General features: G+C 29.7%; 1 protein-coding gene and 2 non-coding genes across 3 annotated transcripts in view; 1 reads left to right on the top strand and 2 right to left on the bottom strand.

Moving 5' to 3' along the window:
- The window catches only part of LOC113386249, a 169,627-nt gene that overhangs the window by 101,903 nt on the left and 48,594 nt on the right, over window positions 1-19,130 (top strand). The gene's annotated exons all lie outside the window — the stretch shown is intronic.
- Trnav-aac lies at window positions 16,155-16,227 on the bottom strand. The gene has a single exon. It is a non-coding gene; the product is annotated as a tRNA-Val (tRNA).
- On the bottom strand, window positions 16,306-16,377 carry Trnap-agg. The gene has a single exon. It is a non-coding gene; the product is annotated as a tRNA-Pro (tRNA).

Here is a 19,130-nt window from a genome sequence, read left to right as displayed (position 1 = left end):
CTAAATATAATTTATTTAATATCAAATGGAACATTTGCGCCATAAATATTTGAGGAAAAAATCAATAATCAATATATATTGATCAATGATCTATAACAAATGTTGTAAATATTTTCAAATAGATAATTATAATTACTATATATATTTTATCGTTCATATATTACACAATGTGACAATCTTACCGCAACAAACACTTAAGAATGTTTACATTGAGAAATGTCGAATGAATCCATCTGAGGTCATATTTTTTACAATAATGCATATGAAATATATATTTTTAAATTGAATTGTAAATTTAAATTTTATGTTTGAAGTATAAGACTTTAAAAATTTGAAATTTTGAAAAAAGTGCCGCATAAGTAAAGTTTTAAAAATTAAAGATCTTGCTATAGAACCCAAAAAAAAATGCATCAAAATTAGTACTTATTTTTAAAGTCTCTATGAAATATCTGAAAAATTGATTTAGTAATAATGAAAAAAATGAATGTTATCCATCTTATGAAACTATTTGCACTTTTCCATGTGTTGACACAATCTTTTGTTCTTTACTATAAGCCTGACTCGATTTTCGTTGTTATTTTACGTTATACAAAAGCGAAGGTGCGGAGTAATTGTCTTCTAGGTGTGGTCATTAACAATATAACAGAGAATTTAATTTTCGAAACATATTACAATTGAGCATTCGCATTCACTATCGCCCATGTCGAAGAGGAATGCTGATTCGTAATGTAGAATCTGACATTCAAAATAAAAACATAGGTAGATGAATCTCGTATAGGTACTTCAGACTTCTCATTACTTTGAAGTAAATTGAATAATATTGCAAGTCTATACAATTGATTTGGCACTCAATTTTACAAGTTTCATTACTAGAATGATGCTTAATTCTATACTATTTGCTTTTTATTTTAATTTAAAAATCTATAATGCAAAGGAAGAAAATAGAAAATAGTTTTTTTTCAAGTTTTCTATGAGAGTAAACACTTTTTTATTCCACTGGTATGTTACCCAAAGGATGTATTTTTTAATTCCAGTATCTCTCCTGCGGTAAAAAGTTATTAACCAGACCTGGTCGAATACTGAAATATTCCAACCATTCCAATAATATCCACCAGCTCTTTTATAACACCGCATAACTCATAAATCAAAGGCGTTTCGGTATTGTTTATTATGGAATGCACCAAACTATTTTATGGGAACGTTGTCATCGAATGCAATTAAATTCACATTGAGGGAATCGCGACATATTCGAGGCATTTTTCGTATATTCTAACCACTAACAGATAAAACAGTTCTAACAGTTTACGATATACACTATATATTCTATTTAGGGATTTGTCTTAAATAACAATTTTAATATCCAACTAGGATATTTGGTTTTCCTAGTTTTGGACCATGATACATACTGTTTGCATTGTGAAAATACTGTGATAATAAATATTCTCTCATATAAATGTACTATTCATATTGAAGTAAAACTTTTTTAGGCGCGACAATCTGTGAAAATGCAACGGAAGTTGCGTTACGCCCGAAATGTTCATCATTCGCTCTCGATGAAATCATTTACATACGGGTCTATTGTGATTAGTCGTCGTGTCGAGTGAATAGAGATCTTTCGTTGTCACCTAGGAACATTATAAAGGAATGTCATTAGATTTTAAGGTTACATCGTAGTACAAATTTTGATTCAATAAAAATGCCTGAATCAGAAGAATATTATACACTGTCCGCCGTAAATAATTATAATGAAAATAACAAAACAAATAAAACATTTGTGCCGTGTACGAAAAGTAAGTTTATTGAAATAATTTATATAATATTCGTAGTTTCTATAAATCTTTGAAGTTATTAAAATGAGAAATATTTTTTAGGCAAGACAGATATTACAGCTGCTCAAAGAATGAGATTATATCGCCGACGAAAAAGTCAAAACAAAAATACAAACAGTCAATGAATGTATGTTAATTTTAATTACATGAAGTTTTTCAAACGCAATTACATGATGAGTGAAGTTGCAAAAACAATATTTGTTTAGGCGTTGTTTAACATAATCCACTGTGTGAACGAATATTATAGAATTTATTAATCAGCAATTACTTCATTTTTCTAACGAGTCAAGTCCTAAATGCTAATTACAATGACAAACCGTTCATGTCATATTTGAAGAATGACTTTAATTACATTACTGTTTTCAAATATTATAATTATTTTTAATACTCTTATAAATATATAATTTATAATTTATTACTAAATAAATATGTATAATGGTTGGCATTAATAAATGTGTTCATTACGGGCGTTACCATATTACTAATGAACATCATTCAAAATTCTTATATAATGTATTTATTTTTAACTTGAGTGCCATCTCGTAAAATAGCAAAAAAGTTTTACTTCAATCGCGCGTGAACCTTACGCGCACCATTTTTTTTTTTTTTTTTGGAAATTCTACCGTAAAACAGATCAGTGTTATGACAAAGCTATGTTACGCTTCAATTTTCATATAAAATGGTACTAAAAGCTGTCAAAATACTATGTGATTGCTGTGCAGTCTGGCGTTTAAAACCTATATCACAATGTAGGTATGTGCTATGCAAATCAAACTCCAGAATTTGTAATCAGTTTCTAATTATCAATTTCTTGAGATTTTGCTATATGCTTGTCGACGATACTTTTTACTCTATTCAATTAATTTAATACAAAATACTGAAACCTAGTTCTACTTTCTAAGTTCTTACACTAAAACTTTGTTTTATATATTACCAAGCCGTGTAACCTTTTACCGAGCTCCGTACTCCGGTACCTTTATTACTCCGTACATTATCACCGATAATTGTCGATAATGAGTAGCTACCTGACTTGGACTAATTACCGGTTCAATAGAACCGTGTATTGATAACGCCGAGCACGGTGAATGAATGAACCGCCTCGGCTGTTCGGTTTCTGCGGCGAGATAGAATTTTAATTAAATTGATGAAAAACGATGTTTCGAAGTCTTTCATTAAACTACGACACACTTCTCGGGAGCACAATGGAATCCTTAACTTATGAACATGATGCTACATGAACATTGGACGAACGTTCGTTCCTTCATATACAAGGGTACGTTTTGTGTTCGCAAGTTTGGGACTCCCTCTCGGTTCTGAAGTGGGGCAAAAGTTACTCGCATTGTCGAAAATTGTTGCTTATTCAGGGATGTTTTTTCGGAAAAGTTTGACGAGAGTTAATGACTTGGATGTTTTGGATATTTTGGGGATTGATTGAAGATGTAATCAATGTTTATGTTTAATATTAAAATTGTTTAGGAATAATTTTGATTTATTATTTCCATTCCATTTTTAACTTCTCGTAATGCGTAAAATTTTCGCATTTCTCCACGTTTTGAAGGTTTCTGAACATTTTGGCATACCTCAGAAAACACGGATGTGTGTATGTGTGTGTTCGCATTTGTTCGTTCACGTTTTCGGGCTCACGGATCTACCGATTTGAATGGTTCAAAAAACATTCGATTCCTATTGATAGGGAGATATGCTGTTTAGTTTTTGGCAAAGGCAGGTTCAGCCATTACGGAGATAAAAAGCAAAGAGTGCAAAAAATAGAAATCAAATTTTTGATAGAACAGAGCATCCGATTTGAATGATTTAAAAAACATTCGATTTGTAATGTGGGGTAAGTTATAGTAATCGCAAAAAATCGAAAATGAAAATTTTTATATATCTTTGATTCAAATGTTTCTGACTATTTTGGCATACCTTAGAAAAAATAGATGTATGTGTGTGTATGTGTGTGTATGTGTTTGCGGATACAAACACATACACACGATCATGATCAAAAAAATTTCGATTCGTATTGATAAGGAGACGTGCTGATTAGTTTTCGTCGAAAACAGGTTCAGCCGTTCTGAAGATACGGGACAAAAAGTGCCAAAAATGGTAATTTAGTTTTTAAGAGAACGGAGCGTCCGATTTTAATCATTCAAAAAACATTTTACTTGTATTGACAAGATGAAGAACTGATTAAATTTTTGGAAAGGCAGGTCCAGCAATTATGGACTTTCAATAAAAATAAGTAATAAATAATCATTTGGCGGTCAAAAATGTTTATTGGACATATGTACATCAAATTATCAGATATTTTATAGAGTTTTTTATAATGTGTACACATTTTGTGTAATTTTTTTTGGGTTTTGTTTTTTAATGGCATGATGCCATGCACTCCACTAGTTATTTTTATAAAATTCAATTCAAAATATAAATATTTAGAATAATTTCAACCCGTTTGGAAGGATAAAATTAGTAGGTTGTTATAAAATATTTTTGAAACAATTTTTAAAAGTAAAAAAACAACAGCAAAAACACTTAATATCAGTTTAGATTTATAGCATACTTATAGTTAGATCATTAATTTATTTATGTTCATAATATAAATTAATTGCGCACTCTCAGCAATTGTAATTGCAATATTATTTTGAATGTATATTAAATGCAAAACAAACATCAACAATTTTCCTCAACTTTTATAAGCCAAAGCTTGCAGAATAATTATATAGAGATCGTGTTTAAACCTCGTTTGGTTTATTTCATCATTACCTTAATGAGAAGAGTATTTGTCGGTTTGGTGATGATGTTTATTTCTAGAAATTCATTATTGTGATTAGTTTGTTGTTCACTTAAAAACAGGAAGTAATTTATATAATATAATTGTTTTTAAATACCATGAAATGTGTAAAATAGGGAATTATTTTTAATCGTCCCAAAGTATTCTTTAAGACATTTGACTGTCCGGTAATTCGAGGGTTCTATTTTTTCAATGATTACATTTTATAGCTGCTTGTATATTCCATACTTGACAAAAAAATTTTTAATGAATTGTTTTATTATATTTTAAAAATAAGTAACAAGTTTTGTCAAATTTATATGAAAGCAATTCGTTTCAGAAAAAAATATAGACTCTGAAAAAATACCTATTCCGGAATAATTATAGGAGTATTAGGAGATGTAGGAGCTCAGATGTAAACTTTGTACTCTACTTTTTTATATAAATTGTAGTAGAATACTACTATAACAATAACTATTATCGTTATATTTTCCATCAAGCAAGTTGTCTAACTCATGATGCGTTTGGGGCTGAAAATGCGCTGATTAAGTTTATTTGACCCAGTTTTCGCGGAATGTTTAATATATTATGCGAAGGTGTTAGGAATTAAAAATAGCAAACATTTAAATATGCAAGAAATCGTTGCAAGGACAAAACTGTACATGCACGAAATAAAAATACAAAGATATTTTTAGAAAGATAATTGAAAATTCGTAAATTATAAAATTAACTAGATGATAGAGGAATAAAAAAGGTATGTAAAATTTTCAAAACTTGATTTAATACGTCAACTCTTAGCTGAAATTACCAAATGCATTTTAGTAAGTTAAGTTCGTAGTTTAGCAAATAGTCTTAATTCTAGAATACATGGAGCAATTTTGTTATTATTTTTGAAAGTTGTTTTGGAAATGTTATTCACGGCTTTAACTTTTAAAAAATAATAGAAATAACTATAATCATAAAAAAATGATCCACAATTACCGAAAATGCTTATAATGTTTGCACCACATGGGATTTTTTTCCTATTTTTTTTCTTCTGCTTGTCGTCGAATTTTAAGACACCCTGTATTTGTGGTTCAATTCTATATTCGCTATTGCACTACTTTATGTATAAAAATATATTTTTAACTTCCCGTAGAGTAAGTTATAGTAATCGCAAAAAAATCGAAAATGAACATTTTTATATAATATATCTTTACGTTTTAAACGATTCTGAATATTTTGGTATAGTTTAAAATATGGATGTATGTGTGTGTGTGTGCGTTTGCGGATACAAATTTTCGTCGATCATTTCGGGAACACCGATCAACAGATTTGAATAATTCAAAAAACATTCGATTCGTATTGGTAATGAGACGTGCAAATTTTGTCGAAGGTAGGTCTAGCCGTTCCGAAGATACAGGACAAAAAGTGCCAAAAATAGTTACTCAGTTTTTAAGAAAACGGAGCGTTCGATTTTAATAATTCAAAAAACATTTTACTTGTATTGACAAGATGAACAACTGATTTAAATTTTGGGAAGGCAGATCCAGCGGTTATGGACTCTCAATAAAAGTAAGTTAAAAAAATGTCATTTGGTGGTCAAAAATGTTTATTGGACATATGTACATCAGATTATCAGATATTTTATAGAGATTTTAATAATATGTACACACTTTGAGTAAATTTTTTTGAGTACAGTACCAAGATTTTTAATTACGGTACGGAAAGTTCCAACAATTTGCCTTAAGGCACGATGCCATACACAACTAGTTATAACTAAATTTAAAAATGATTGTTATAATGAAACTTTAGAGGCCAATTGTCGGATAAACTGGAATCGTCATGGTATCGCTATGTTACGGGTCCATCTTTGTATGAATTGGTAGTAACAAACTATCAAAAAGCTATGTATTTGCTGTGCGATCAGGCGTTTTTTACCTAAAATCTAACTTCACGTATGTGGTATCAAAGACACATCAGAAAGTTGAACTTATGATGAATTGTTCGTACGTTTTTCAGGTTAGGTTTTATGTGTAAAACGCCTGATCGCAAATAGATTTGTAACATAGAGTTACCGTTGCATTTCTATTTCATCATCCAATTGTTCTCTTAAATTTTAAAGTCTTCTCACAAATATTGATGTGTCTTTTAATATGCTGGTGATATTCTGCATTTTATCTCATCGAGTTTGAGTATATTTCATATCCTGAACGACAAAATCCTTTTCTGTATGGCACAACATAATCTGCTTGATAATATTCGCGTTACCCGTCAGAACTTCATTAAGTTTTGTTTAGCTTATGTCACTCCTTGACTCGGAGCTTAACTGTAAAGTACAGCTTCGTGCTTTTATGATGTTGCATTCGCACACACTTATTCATTTATGCACACGTGTGAAAATTTTATGAAATTTACGTGGAAAATAGAAGAATATAAAGGAGGTCTACAGTTTACTTAGTTTAATAAGAAGATTGGATGGAGTTGTTCCAGAATACAGCTAAATTAAACTGATTTTGAGATAGGATCCAGAGCGAGAAAGATTATGTATGTTTATTCAAACAAGTTTCCATTATTGCATTAAGTCAGCGCCCTATATTAACATGATCTGTAGACTCGCGTCAAAAAGAGTCAAAAGTAAGTTTTTTGTTACTTTGATGTTAGTTGAACATTAGTACTTCATTACCAGCAATCAGTTTTTTTTATATAGCATGTAACATTTATATATGTGACATGTATTTTTGTACGAAGATAATCAAGTTTCAAAAATACTAGTAATTAGTATTTCAGAGTATCATAAAATCCTATAAAGGTTTAAATTGTCAAATTAAGGTTGAATGTATGTAATAAAGCATACAGCAAATATTTACATGAAGGATCTACAATGAACTCATAAATATGCATGAATGATGTAAGATTACTGAATTTCTCATCCGAATTTACTCATGTTTATATGTGATATGAACAAGGATTTAGTAACCTATGGGACGAGGAATCTATGGAACTTGAGCAATAACCAAAATTTAAAAATAAAGAAAAAATTTGACTTAATGTATATACAACGTATTTTATCCTCGACCATAAAATACTTACTTTTTAAATGAATATTTAAATTATATATTACCTTTAAAAATGACATTCACATAAACTTTGAAGTAAGTGCCTTGCGGCCTAAGTTGTGTGTTAGCAAAATCAATCCAACTCACTTTATAAACTACATTTATATTTAAGCAATACTTTGATTGAATATAATCTGACAATATTTAAATAAAAAAGCAAAATCATTACTAACTGAATATGGAAACATTTGTGGAATTTTGATCTACCAAGATGTCTCCTCTCCATTCTTCAAAAGTTCCTACACCTTTGCTTTGAAAGAACATCGATTTTCTCTCGAAATATTCTCTAGAATGTTCGAGTCCATCATCTGAACGCAAAGAAAATATGTTTCCAACATAAGACTATGTGCATATCTCTCGTGTTTTTATAATAGTCGATTTTGTGTTATTTCCTTATGTTATTCGTCCTTTTAAAATCTCTACTTGGTTCTGTTGCCAATGCTTCAAAAGACATTGAAAACATACATGGTCTTGCTCGAATGCATCTATTCAAGTTTATTTTGAACGATTTATGAATTGCAAATATTATTCTATTGCCTTCGATATTATATAGAATAATATGAAGTACATTTTATTTCGCACATTTTATTACATGCGTACATGTTTGAATAGCTATATGCAGATTTTAGGAAAATATAAAAATTTGAACAAACAGGATGAGAGTACAACAGTTTTCCCGTTTAATTGCTATCAGATTACCGGAACCTGCTTTGTACAAATAATGTTTTATAAATATTTTTTTATTATATTTTTACCAGCAATAACAATTTAACGAGTTTTATAAGCTGGTGTGTTTACTTCGATTATTCTATCTCTATTTGATGATATTGTTATTACAAATTCTGCAATATTGATGATTTTTTGTAAGGACTATTTTTAGTTGGAAACATATTGCTATCTTTATTGCCAAAAGAAAATCTAAATCACTGCAGAATATTATGTGCTATTTAACTATTTAAGAATCAATGTCCAATAAATTTTAACAAGCAACGAGTAAAAAGTAAAATATAGTGGCCTTTCTTTTTTGTCACAAGAAAAGACTGTGAAAAAGCTATGTATTTGCTGTGTAGTCAGGCGTAACCTAATTTAGAAGGTGCACACAAATCACAAATGTTTTCATGACTGCATTCTTGTGCTATTCATTCATAACATAATCTTTTATGTGTAAAACGCCTGATATTATAACAAATACATAGAATTTTTACAATTTTAGTGCCAAGAAAGCAGCTTAACATAGCGTTGCCATAACAAAGCTATGTTATGGCCTATTTTACCTGAAACTTGGCCCTATAATTATATAAAAAAGTCTTCGATCCACTACTTCATAACCTCAATAACACAAAATATGATTTATTAATGATTTAAAATAATTTGTCCTTTGAACAGACAAGGAAAGCAATTTACATTCGCTTTTGTAATTTTTGGGACTTTATTTATTTACTTACTTTCAGTGTATTATTACTTTTTTGTATTACTTTTAGTATATTTTAATGTGATGATAATAACAATTGTTCAATCATATTCTGATTTACGATACATATTATATTATAAATCTCACTCTAAAAACTTTCAATCTCCATTTAATTGCAATCATATAAGTTTTTTCTAGTTGATAAATTATTAATGACAGTAGATTTTAATATGCATATATTCAAACACCTATTATAAAAACATAATAAAATATGATTAATTATTTATAGTTCTTAATGGTTTTGTTGTTTCTTTCTATGGCCTTCGTGAATCCCTGTTCCATTATTAATTAGCAAACAAAAAATTACCTGTAGAGAGTGCAATGCCAAAATCTGTGATTCTTCCGATGAGTAATTTAATAGGTGGAAATTTATTTGTTTGTTGAATATATAATATACATCAAAGACAAAATCACAAAATTGGTAAAAATATAGATATGAGTTGATATTTGTTATTATTGATGTGTTAATTACAAAACAAAAACAAAAATATTTTTATTTTGATAAGCAAATGTGCTTTACAATATTTACACGTGTATATATTTCTTCATAAATCACAATTGTAATTTGTATATTAATTACAGAATAAGTCAAATAAAATTAGCATTCCTTGCACACGTATCATTCTTGTACTAAACAGCAAGTTAACTTTATTTACATGTTCCCTCCATGTAAACTGAATGTGTTTACATTAGAGGACGTAAACCGATCTGTGTATATTTAATCTCATTAATCGTCCATCAGACAACAGATGTTGTGATTTAATGACTACGAATGAATTAGCATTAATTTATGCAAAATCGCTTCTTCAAGGTTGCGCAAACCTGTAATAAGTTGGTGCGCTGGTGTAATGATATTTGAATAAAATATATGAAGGGAATCGATGAACTTCAATTTTTTGCGTATACAGGAATCGTTAAGTATTTATATCATAGACTTTATACTACATGGACTGCTAGCTCTCATCAGTTTTCCGTTGTATATAGTGCTCACACATAGAAGGGTATGTGACGTCACATGTCTGAGTAAACATTGCCGACGACAACCGCGGACCTTTCAATCGCGGAGCTCCAATTTTTTGTATCTTGTGAGATGCAAGATGCTCTAACAAATAGAAAACAAACCTTGTTTAGAGCTATTTGGGTTGTTTCGATCTAGGAAATTATGTAAAATAAAACTATTACTTTACACATGATGTGGACCTGGCATATTTGACTGTGACTGTATTTGTTCTAATGAAAAGCGATTTGCTGCTTGAATGAATGCATAAACAAATTTATGTGTAACAATTTGACTATGACAGACAAGTCCGTCAACATATATCTATTTGTCAATCACCTGTGTCTTCAACTTAATATGACCACCAGCTTTCTGATTATGAAAACAACTCAAAAACAAGTAACATAGAAGCGATTGCTAATATTCGCCTCGCAATGAACTTGTCAGACGGCATAACTTGTCTTGCTGCATTAATGTAGAATAATCAGTCAAGCAAAGTGTTCACATTAACCAGATGATTCTCCTCTTGGGCAATTCCATTAATGTTCATATTGTGCATATGTTAGAACGAGAACCACTATCATATTAATATTGTTTTAGTTTACGACTTAATTTTACGATTTGGAATCATTTTACGATCTGCTCTGATGCACCGTGGCAACAGTTTTTTGTCTTTATTGTAACTAACAGTGTTTTTTATCTTTATTTAGAGGAAATAAAAGACGTAAACATGTTTTATTCAAACTATTTATGTATTTTACTTATGAAAAATGATAGACAAAAAATACTAAAATGTCATATTTAAAATATTATTCCCTGTAGCCAATAATGGTCAGGTTCCTGCGTTATCCTATGATAGTCGTATATGAATAATCACAAAGCATTTTTCTGCCTTTTCTCTTGCATTTGTCCGTTCACAAGATTTTTGATTTCTAAACCAAATTCTAAATTTATACATTGTTTTTTTATTATTTTCTAATCTTATTTATTATTTTTAACACATTAGTTTTTTATACATTGCTATTAACATTTTAATTAATGTTACTGCCCTTAGACAGGTCCGTGAGCCGAAATGGACTATTTTCATTGAAAACATATTTTTGATCTAAATTTTCAAGTGAAAATGGACATCGCTACTGCACGATGTCAGGTTTTCCAGAGCGGAATTCGAACACACGAATCCTTCAGCTTAATCATTATACTAGTGAGCATCCTAATTTTTCAGTATTAAGTAATAATTTTGATAAGATTTTTAAATATTTCATTATTATTATTCGAGAATCTTGGTGCGGAGTGCTGTTTTAATGTATTTTTTCTTTATTGCATAGCTTTATTAGAAAGCAAACCATCGGTTGCCCTTTTCCTTTGTTTTTAAATTTCTCTTCTAATTGTGATGTGATATATCACTAAAAACTATCCTCCTTGGAAATACAAGGATAATAGGCTTATAAGTCTTTATCCTGTTTGATGTGTTCTGTCAGCATAGTTTTGAATTGTTTTCTTTAGAGTAGATTATATTGATCGTAAAAAATCAAAAATAGAAATTTTAACTATATTTTTAAGTGAAAACGAATAGCACTTGTGCTTGATATCAGGTATCGTGCGTTGCGCTGCATTTGAACTGGAAATCTTGTGGTTTAAAGATCGATATCACATAGAAAAAAACAACATCAAATTATTTGTTAAATAAAAATAATAGTTAACTTATAGAACCACAAAGGTTATCTGACTTTCAAAAATCGCTGCTAAATTACTGATTTTATTTTACAGATAGTTTACAGATTAGCTTTTTGTAAACTTTAAAAAGTGAATGAGATTATTAGTAACAATACTGTTCAATATTTTGTGCGAATTAAAAAAATATATAGTTTTTGTACCTAATGGCGAAAAATATTTTTCCATGCGTACATTTATCAAATGTATCAAATTTCCTCATTATAAATTGAAATTAAAATATAACATATGGATTGTTTAATTGATGTTTAATGCAATTTTTCAGATTGTTCACATATATTTTATTTATTTTGAGGTACTGAAAAAATTCATTAATTACATTCTCATGCAGTTTACTCCATATATATATAATTTAATATTAAATATATTCATTTATTATTGGATTTATTTTCTCGTACAAAATTACTGCATTGTGGTCATTTCGATATTAATTTTTAAATTATAATTAGAAATGCCAGTTTGGTCTGGAAATTAATGAATCAGAATGCATAGAAAATTCAGGAGCTCATAGGTCAAATGGTTGAACCACGGTGCAATTTTGCGCCTTATTTAACATTCACAAACTTAAGAATAGAATTAGTATAGTAAAGTTTATACATAGCTGACGTTGTTTGCAGTGGCACTTTGAATAAATTATATATATAGTATAGTATATAAATTATATGTATTAGATTACAGATAAATAATATATAGATATGTATTAGATTACAGATAAAAATATCTGGAAAATATTATAAGAATTTAAGAATAAGTAAGGGGTTGTATCGGCTTAACACAACATAATATTTTACTTCGGCCAGAAAATTCGATATACACATATCGGGAAAATCATGCAACTTTTCTTAAGGCAAAATATCACTTAATCCAAATTTGATTTTTATTTTCTCTAATTCAGTTGTTTATTTTGAAATAAAATTGTTTATTATTTTTTTTAAATCTACAATGAAGGTTAACAAATTATGTCACACAATATTGCTCTCAGTATTATTTTGTTACAAACGATCGAATTACAAATAGTGCATGATCCACAAAATATACTGCAAATGCAAGCAGAAAATAACTAATTCATCGTTTTATAGCTACTAGTTCAATAATATTTGAATCTTTATTAAATTTGCATATATACCCAAATACTTCTACTTCGCAATAGTTCTTTTTACTATAGCTCCAAATATAGTTCGTTCTACAATATGCTATTTCGGAAGCAATAATGACCTTCTTATGCATAGTAAAACTCCATCAGCACCACATTGCAATAAATGTAAATGTGTTATATAGTCGAGGCTATTATGAAAATATATATATAAACGACAGAAACGGAAAGAAAAGCTGGAAAATTGCATTTTCATGATACCTTTGTAACTGCATTTATTCGGCATTCAAAACTAGTTAGAGGAGGTAATAATAAAACATTATATGAAGAATGGTAATTAATATAAAAAATGTGATTTTCTTAGTCAGAAAATTAATTTTATATAATAGTTATGAAAAGATTTTTAATGGAAATATAGTTTCGATAGCCCCTATAGTGAACTATTTTACATAATGTTTAATAATACTATTAGCAGAACTAAAATTTTGTTCAATATCGAATGCCTTGGGAATTTGGAATATCAAATTAATTGCTCAGATTGTGATTTATATGGTGACTAGCCCAAATTTAATGGAACGCTTTTAGCAACACAAAAACAATCCTACAAATTGGTTGGTCCGTGCTCCCGTAAACGTCGCCAAAAAATTGATCCGAACATACATACACAGACATATATATTCACACACAAACACATATACAATTTCCAATAATTTTGATTTTCGATTTTTTGCGTTTAATATAACCTGCTCTACAGGAAGTTAAAAATTACAAACAATTTAAAACTATGCTGACAGAACACATCAAACACAATATAGACTTCAAAAGCCTATTATCCTTTATTTAAAAAAAGTCAGAAACCGTTTTGCTTAATGTATTGCATTGTACTAATTTTATAATAAATATTATTTTACCTGAATTAACCCATAAAGAGCATTGACAAATATTAAACACAATATATTAGTACATCGAAGTCGTACTTATGTACGAATTCTTTTACAGTTGTAAAAGATGTATTTGTTCATTCATATCATATAACGACATAGAAACCGGAGACATATTCAAAAGGAGACAAATCTCTTTTATAGATCCTTTCTCTCTAGTTTGTATCGCATTCTGCTCCATGCAAATTCAAATAGACGTATCGAAGTGTGAATTGCTCTACGGCTGAATGATTGAGACTCTGTTATACTGTCTAGACACATGATAGCATTTTTAAAACGTTTTGTATGTTAAACTTGCCTTCAATAATACCCCCCATTCGTTAACCAAAACGTTATTCAATACAGTACGGTTTCTTTTTACATTTGGGGCGATGGAATTAAAATGAAGTCCATAGCAAATGAGAGGCCAATTCTGCCTTAAAATAGACCAATATTATGGCAAGGCTATATAAGGCTGCGTTTCTTATATAAAATGATACTAAAACCTGTCAAAAGGCATTCTACACATAAAATGCAACTTCACTCATATGTTAAATTATGGCACATTAGAAAGATGCTCTCATGATAAGATTTTTTTTTACTTTTGTGCTTTTTCTAGGTTAGGTTTTATATCTGAAACGCTTGACCGCAGAACAACCACATCATTTTTTTCAGTATTTAGTACGATTTTATATGATAAACGCTGCATAGCATTGCTTTGCCATATCATTGGTCTATTTTACAACAGAATTGATCCATAATATTGTGGACCTTCAAGATTTGAGTCAGTCGATATAAAACATTCTCCTTTATTTCCATAAGTAATTCGCATTGTATCGATTCCATCAATCTGTGCCAAAATCTATCAATTTATCAGAACGATACTATTTGTTTTCATAGTGTAAATAAATATTCGCTTACTTTATCATAGAGATGCCACATGTCTTGCCAATAAATACAGAATCACCAAAGCCAGAACTGATCTTGATAGCGAAAAGACAATATGAAACTTCCCTGATCGCGATTTTCAAAGTACTCGGTAGCCGACGAGAGATTGGAATCGAATTTGATAGAATCATTTTCTTCGTCGGAATCTGAGTATATTTCTGGTGTCGCGATATTCTTTAGGTTTAGTACGAGAGCCAAGACACATTTTTGGAAAAGTTTATGTTTTCATTTCACTAAATTTTATTTAATTATGACTATTTTTATTGTCATATTGCTTAAGCCAAGATTTGTGAATTTTTTATGCGTGTACATGTACTGTGTACATAATCAACTTAATCTAAAAATTGAGGTTAAGTTATTTAGCTGAAACTTGACTTGAACAACTGTATTTCGAAAACAATATTTTTGCTTTCACTAAAAACTTTCAATTGATATCTTTCAGACATACTTTAATTTCTGTAATTGTATAAATTAAATTAATTTGTTTAACACTATTTATTTAATCTATTTCGGGTTCTACAAACATATTTTAAGTTTGGACGTCAACTGTAATCAGTAGCTACCTATACGGAACATACATTTGCATCGACATAGATTCTGAGTTAAATAGCATTTAATTTTGTTGCATTTCGTTAGCATTGATTTCATTTTGTAAAATTAGAGAACCTAATTTTATGTTTCTTTAAAAATATTGTAATTAAATATAGACAAAAATATTTAAAGAATACACTTGAATTATATGACATACAAAAATTTACAAATTTTACAACATACAACATCTGAATAGTTCTAAGGTAAACACCTTGCTTCATAACTATACCAATTTTTCTATGGCCGGGATTTCCAAAAATATAAAAATTGATTATAAGATAACAGTTTGGAATCGTGCTGATTAGTTTTTGGTAAAGATCGTTAATTTCTATGAAACTTAGTATAACAATCTGATATCAAGCAGAAGTGATATTTTTTTTATCTTGAAAATATATTTTTTCAATTTAAAATATTCTATTACGAGTATTACTGCATTAAAATAAGTATAAGCTAAATTCTAATAATAAAAATTACTATATAGAGATAGATTAACCATTGGGGTGCCTAATAATAATTTTGCCATAGCACTCATGGAACCGCAAAGTTTTGATTGCTATTAAAAAAATCGCGATTAGTTAAATATATTTATATATTAAATAAACCAAAAATTGATTATTTACATATTTTAAGTATTACCGAGATTATGAATTTGTTTATTAATAATAAAAAAAAATATTACATTAATAAAAAAATTATAAAAATATCATGTTTCCGCCCGGGATCGAACCGGGGGCCTTCCGCGTGTTAGGCGGATGTGATAACCACTACACCACGGAAACTATACAGTCCAACGCAATTCCAGGCCACTTGATTTGATAACGGGCTTACAAATATAATTTTTAATTACAAAAAATGCTGGGCTCGTCCGGGATTTGAACCCGGGACCTCCCGCACCCTAAGCGGAAATCATACCCCTAGACCAACGAGCCACGAGAAGGTTTGAGCAAGGTTACATTTGTAAACTGCACCAGAACATACAAATAAATTGATGCTTATACCGTTATATGTTAAATTGATAGTTTAAAGAAATGTTATGAGACATTTTGTCTTAAGGCAGGTTGCAAAATTTAACTGATATGTGTAAAACAATAATATTCATGCACATTTAAACAATTTCAAATTTTGACACGGTCCATTATTTTAAATTTTAGTGATTTTTTATAATTAACAGTTTAGTCGCCACGATAATATCAGAAAAATTTTCACGTGGGCTATGGTAAATTTGATAGACAATATCAAGAAAATTTAATGTATGAAGGAAACAATTTTTTTGCCAAAATTCATGGAAAAGCGCTATTTTTTATGTCACACATATATGATTGACAGGGCCTCATATTAAAACTTGTTTCTCTCGAAGTATTTAAGTCGCGTATCTTAGACCTGCATGTCGGACATGGCTCATGTAGAACTTCTTAGCGTCAGCCACATATGACTGACATGGGGATTAACGTGTTTTATTACATTTGGTAAGCATACGAAATTTTAAGGTGTTCTTTAGGATCATGAACCATATCAGCATACTAAGTTTCATGTTTAAAAAATGTAACAATTAATTATAAAAAAACGACTTTGCCGAACTTTACTAAAAACTAATCAGCACAATTCCCAGCTGATGTCTTTTACACATTTTTTATATTTTTAAAACAGGTTCAGCCGAATTTTGTCTCACATACACAGACATTCACACACTCCAATATTTTTTACACGTTTGGGTTCAAATGATTCAGAATGACCTGAATCGTCGACTAAACATAAAATTTGTAAATAGAATTTTTTAGCTAAAAAATAAAATTTTTGTAATAAATTATATATTAATAACGCAAAAATAAATAATTAAGACGAATGTTACAAACCATGTGCATTTGACCTTATTTTTGAAACATCTTCCGGATTGCTGTAATTTGTTTGTAGTATTTGAATTGGTTTTCGGGGCTTCATACCATGTAGGCGCAAATAAGAAAATATACATTTTATTGCATAGAAACATAATCTAATCAAACAACTAGAGTAATAGAAATATATTTCTATAAGATATAAATAAATTTCAGTAATGAGTGTAATTTTGAGAGACTACCAAAATATGAACAATTACTTGTATTCAAACAAAATTAAGTGATACCATATAAGATTTGCGCTTTAAACAGTATTTAATATGAAATATCAAATCCAAATGATATGTTTCTTGGTAATTTTCAAAAGCAATTTAACTATCTAAATATACTAGTAACATATTATTTTTTTATGACTTATGTTAATAATTTGAGCTCAATATTTCAACAAATTTTAAGTGTTTCTATTTTCATCGTATTATTATTATTATTTTTCTAATCTATCAACCTGGCTAGTTGCCAACGATCCAATTGTCAGCATCCCTCCACCAACCTTCTCGCGATAAGATTCGAAATGTTCTTAATAAATTTAAATGATTTTTCACCAGCTCTGAGTCTGATAAAGAGGTAGGTATTCTATATCTGCCGAAGTAAAGCTATTTTGATCGTTAATTAAAATCGGGCTTTCAAGGCAATCATCGAGTGGTGCTACTATAGAAATCCTCTTTGTGGAAATCACTTTCATTATTCACTGCGTACCCTCCAGTCACTCCGATGCTCTCCGGAGAGTTTATTGTGCATTAAATGTTGAAAGTATTGATACAATTTTCTTCTGATTTGATGAGTTTTATGCTTCACGCTTTTAGTTCTCGAGAATTATTATTTGTATTACTCTGTCGATCTTTAGGAACGATTGATAATTTTTAGTGTCAGCTCTGAGAGAAATTTTATCAGACATAAATTAAATAAATAGTTATTTGAACTCTGCTGATAAATATTTTTTGACGAATCTACCAGATCAAGGTTATAAACAATGTTATATCTGTAAATGTATCATAAAGTTAAATTTGTCATTGGTTGAATAATTTAGCTATTATTTCGTAAAAAATACATTACTGCAATGATGAATTAGATAGAAGTTTTATTGAACATAGTCAGATGGTTGTTTGTTTGATTTGTGTTATTCGTTGTAACTGGTACAAAGCAAATTGGACCTTTGAGTCTCGCCCTACTCTAAATTAAACCGTGTCTTAGACAAAATTTATTCCAAACGTGAAATGAATAACTCCAAAAATTTACCATTTGACAACGATTTATTCCATGACGCCGTGTAATAGTTTCGTCTACGAAGTCGTGCCTGAAGTAAAACAATTGAACGTGTCTGAAATATCACAACTATTTGAACAGTAAGAGAACCCAAAAGCGCTTGTTAAACGGGATAATTACATCTTTGACTAAGATAAGATGAATTGCTCGAAAGTAATTCGGTAGAACCAAACGCGCTTAAACCAAATTAAAAGCATTATGACGAACGGCGGCGCTTGTCTCTCGAGTGCTCCTACTGCTCCACCGATTGCTCCACCGCCACCGCCTCCTGACGCCGCGTGCTGCGTACTCAGCTGCTGGATGGCACAGCAGCACAAACCTAGTTTGATGTGATTTAAATGTATATATAATTCATTCCCCTGATCTAGCTATTCGCGTTTTCGTACTCACTGCTCAAGTATTATTACTCGCTTCAGTTTATGTGAATTTAATGTAGTAGAAATAGAGAAATCGCATGCGTTGCGCATTCAAATCACAATGTTGGGGTATAAAGACTGAAGATACGCAAATGAAAACGACGACAAAAT

This window comes from Ctenocephalides felis, unplaced genomic scaffold, assembly GCF_003426905.1.
Source record: "Ctenocephalides felis isolate EL2017-DRISC unplaced genomic scaffold, ASM342690v1 CF-g0.4_SCAFFOLD_03571, whole genome shotgun sequence".
NCBI lineage: Eukaryota > Metazoa > Arthropoda > Insecta > Siphonaptera > Pulicidae > Ctenocephalides > Ctenocephalides felis.
Note: the sequence above shows the minus strand (reverse complement) of the source record. Positions and strands in the feature narration are given on the sequence as shown.